The 4,785-nt window shown below is 39.3% G+C and overlaps 1 non-coding gene across 1 annotated transcript; it reads right to left on the bottom strand.

Moving 5' to 3' along the window:
• Positions 1-223: 223 nt before the first annotated feature.
• Positions 224-439, bottom strand: LOC136379165 (small nucleolar RNA U3). The gene has a single exon (XR_010746678.1). It is a non-coding gene; the product is annotated as a small nucleolar RNA U3 (small nucleolar RNA).
• Positions 440-4,785: the final 4,346 nt, after the last annotated feature.

The following is a 4,785-nucleotide window of genomic DNA, read 5'->3' on the forward strand; positions in this document are numbered from 1 at the left end:
GGACTTTTACCAGGACAACTTTGGCAAATGAATGTAGCTCATATACCTTCATTTGGCAATAGTCCTTTGTCCATGTTATGATGGACACTTATTCTGGATTTATGATAGCCTCTGTCAGAACAGGTGAAGCTGCTGAGCATGTTACAGCTTATTGTTTGTATGAAATTTCTTTTATTTATTTATTTATTTTTATTTTATTTATTTATTAATTAATTTATTTTTTACCACTCAGACTGCATCCTCTCCCTCTTACTCTCCCAAAAGAAGAGAAGAACGATCATTAATGGCAAAAGGCAGTTGCACAAGCAACACCAAGAGCCAGCTTCACACTCAGGAGAGAACACTGCAACTCCTCCTCGTGGTTTCGAGTACTCTACACATGATCAGAAAAACTTCTCTAGTAACGAACTATAGAAATGATCCCTGAAAGTATAGTCTTTGTATGCATTTTCTATTTTAGGACTTCCTAAGACAATTAAAACTGATAATACTCCTACTTATGTAGGAAAAGCATTTAATACATTTTGTCAGTGTTTTGGAATTGACCTGAGGACAAGTATTTCTTACAATCCTCAGTGTCAAGGCATTGTAGAGCATGCCCATCAAACACTTAAAGGTCAATTAGAAAAAATAAAAAAGGGGGAGTCATACTCTGAAGCTCCTGCAAATCTTCTTTATTATGCTTTTTACCTTAAAAAATTTTTTTGAATGCTGATGTACAGGACCATTCAGCAGTGCAGAGACTCTGCACTCCAGCAAGGAAAGCCTTCTTGTGTGATGGAAGGACCCACTCACAGGGATCTGGCAAGGGCCAGACCCTGTTCTCCCGTGGGGCCGAGGATATGTGTGTGTTTTTCCTAGGTCTGCTGAGGCTCCTTGGTGGGTTCCTGAACATTTGGTGAGACACCATGAGCCAGCATGAGAGACTTCACAAGAGCAACTGTATAAGGCTTATTTTACTATGCTCTAGTCCAGTGGTTCCCAACCTTTTTGGGCCACGGACTGGTTTAATGTCAGAATATATTTTCATGGACCGGCCTTTAGGGTGGGGTGGAGAAATGCACAAAATAAAATTATGTGACTGGCGTAGAAACTGTGATATTTTAAATATAATTGTCAAACTTATGAGACAAGCATCAAGAGTGAGTCTTAGATGTAACAGAGGGAATCTGGTCATTTAAAAAAAAATAAAACATCTTTCAGACTTAAATATAAATAAAATGGAAATAATATAAGTTATTTATTTTTTCTCTGCAGACCAGTACCAAATGGCCCACAGACCGGTACCAGTCCGCAGCCCAGGGGTTGGGGACCACTGCTCTAGTCCTTCTCTTTGTCAAACCTGTTCCATCTTCTTAGCACATTCCAAACCTCTTCCTCCTGCAAATTCCTACCTTCCTTCATTTGATCACACTGTCCTTCTGTCCTTTTCCAATCTGCTCCAGATATATGGAAAAACTTTATATAGGTGGAAGAGGATCCTCAAGCCCCTCAACAAGATCTTCTAAACATGGCTTTTAAGATCTATAATGACCAAGAGGAACAGGAAAAGACAGACAGAGCCCAAACAGATCAGGCAAAATACCAGCTGTTGGCATATGCCCTTAAAGGCTTCCACACCCCTAAGGGGCCTCATAAGACTCTGTCAGTGCCCTAATTTAAGAGTGGAAAGGAAGGTCATTGGGCTAAAGCTTGCCTGGCTTCTTGGCCCCCACTAGGGCCATGCCCTCGCTGTGGGAAAAAAGGACACTGGAAGGTAGACTGTCCCTTCGCTCCTGCAAAGGAGTGTTCAGTCTTGTCCAGCTCTACCCCAGCCACCTCTGATCTAACCTTGCCCAGCCTGCTGGGACTTACCACTGAAGACTGAAGGTGCCCAGGGATGTTCGCCCCATCTCATGTCACTGTGGACAAACCTAGGTCAGTGGTTGGCAAACTCATTAGTCCACAGAGCCAAATATCAACAGTACAACAATTGAAATTTCTTTAGAGAGCCAAAATTTTTAAACTTAAACTATAAGGTAGGTACATTGTTATTAACTTAATTAGGGTGCTCCTAAGCTGGCTTTGCTAAAAATGTCCTCAATCTGATTGAGGTATGTTCGCTGAAGTCGACCCCTTCCAATTCTCCCATCCACACTAATCTTGTATACTTGTTTTATCTATTTCCTTTCGTCATCCTTTATATATGTCCAAACCATCTCAACATACCTTTCTCAATCCTCAACACTACATCTTCTTTCACTCCACAACACCCCCTAAAATTAACTTAATAAACTTTACTTAAAGTTTTTGGTTTTTTTTTTTTTTTTACAGAGACAGAGAGAGAGAGAGAGAGAGGGATAGACAGGCAGGAACTGAGAGAGATGAGAAGCATCAATCATTAGTTTTTCATTGCACGTTGCAACACCTTAGTTGTTCATTGATTGCTTTCTCATATGTGCCTTGACCACGGGCCTTCAGCAGACCGAGTAACCCTTTGCTGGAGCCAGCGACCTTGGGTTCAAGCTGGTGGGCTTTTTGCTCAAACCAGATGAGCCGGCACTCAAGCTAGTGACCTCGGGGTCTCGAACCTGAGTCCTCTGCATCCCAGTCCGACGCTCTATCCACTGCGCCACCGCCTGGTCAGGCTAGTTTGTTTTTTTTTGGTATTTTTATGAAGTTGGAAATGGGGAGGCAGTCAGACAGACTCCTGTATGAGCCCGACCAGGATCCATCCGGCGTGCCCACCAGGGGGCGATGCTCTGCCCATCTGGGGCATCACTCTGCTGCAACCAGAGCCATTCTAGTGCCTGAGGCAGAGGCCACAGAGCCATCCTCAGCACCAGGGCCAACTTTGCTCTAATGGAGCCTTGGCTGCGGGAGGGGAAGAGAGAGACAGAGAGGAAGGAGAGGGGGAAGGGTGGAGAAGCAGATGGGCACTTCTCCTGTGTGCCCTGGCTGTGAATCAAACCCAGGACTCCTGCACGCTAGGCTGACGCTCTACCACTGAGCCAACCAGCCAGGGCCTACTTAAAGTTTTTTAATTTTAGGCATGATTTCAGGTTCTTATCAATAAGATGACTTCTCAATTTACTCTTGATAAGGTTCATGCTTTAAAATAATTGTTCACATAAATATGTAGACCTTAATAAGAAAAGAACAGCAAACACTAGTTTTTTTTAGCTGGTTATATGAGTCAGGAATACTATTCCGGGTGTTAAAAATCAACATATCTTCCTTCTTTAAGTCTTTCAAAGCAGACCACTTGTGCTGTGAACTAAGTTCACATTTGTTTTTCTCCAATATTCCTATATCAGCACAAAGATGTTCAAATTTCGAGCTCCACAGTTCTCTGTTTTTTAAATCCAGCAATTAATTGCATTTCAAAGTTGCAAATGTCAATATTAAAGGGAGAAAAATTTAATTGTTACAGTAGCATTAAGAGGTTTTTTAACAAAGGCTAATGTCATTTTTCTGTTTCTGAATTCCTGAAACCTGTTGAGAAAAGCTTCCCTCATATTTAAAAGTGTTGTTTTGAAATAGCAAATGTCAATATCAGAAGTATTTTCTTGGCGATGTTTCAACAGGCTTGGAAAGTGAATCAAAGTTTCTTTTTCAAAATCTTGAGCAAAAAGAGATAATTTTTTTTCTAATGAAATAACTTCTTCTAACATTGAAAAAATTGTGTTTCTTTTCCCCTGTAGTTTACGATTAAGCTGATTTAGATGAGATGTAACATCTACCATGAAATAAAATTTTTGGATCCACTGATCATTCATTAATTTTGGATAGTGAACACCCTCTCCAGGAGAAATACTTTAATTTTTGTTAATAAGGAAGTGAAACGTTTCAAAACATTTCTTCTTGATAACCAACATACCTTGTATGCTGCAGAAAATCCACGTACTCACTCTCCATTTCAACTAAAAATTCTTTAAATTGGTGATGATTAAGAACTTTAGCTGTAATGGAGTTGATAATCTTAATCACCAATTCCATAACTTTGCAAATTTCTTCTGGAAATGTCTGCGCACAAAGCACTTCTTGATGAATGATGCAGTGGTAAGTAAGTATCTCATGATTAACTTTCAGAATAGCAACAAACCCGTTTCTTATTCTAGTCATACTTTTTGCTCAGTCTGTTGAAATTGAGACAATTTTATCAAGTGGAATATGATGTTTTTCCATGTACTCAATTACAGCATTTGCTATATCTTCTCCATGTGTTTGACCTTTGAGTGGCAATAATCCTAAAAGTTCTTCTTTAGAACCTGTAGATGAAATAAATCATACAAAGAGTGAAACTTGCACTGTATCATTTATGTCACAAGACTCATCAACTACTATTGATAAAGCTGAAACCAACTTAAGATCTTTGATTTGCTGATTGGTTATATTCAAAGACTGTTCTATCTTTCACTATTTTAGCAGACAATGGTAACTCTTTAATTTATTTTTAGAATATCTGCTTTGTTCTTAAAATGCCAAAATAGCTCTTTGGATGCATTTATAAACCAACATTTTATGTATTCGCCATCTGTATTTGGTTTTCCTCTCTTAGCAATCTATTGATTAACCACAAAACCTACAATATTAACATTGTTGGAAGATTGCATTCAGTTATTAAATACAGAACTTAATTTTTCTTGACCTCTGAAGTGCCTCAACTGCTTTCTTCCTTGCATCACTGACAGAATATTTAGTACTAAATGACACGTGGTTAGTTGTAAAGTATCTCTCCAAATTTGATTTCTTGTTATGCGCCAGTTTTTTCTGACAAATAAGACAGGTTAGAAGGCCATTTAA

Source organism: Saccopteryx leptura, chromosome 7, assembly GCF_036850995.1.
Source record: "Saccopteryx leptura isolate mSacLep1 chromosome 7, mSacLep1_pri_phased_curated, whole genome shotgun sequence".
NCBI classification, from domain to species: Eukaryota; Metazoa; Chordata; class Mammalia; order Chiroptera; family Emballonuridae; genus Saccopteryx; species Saccopteryx leptura.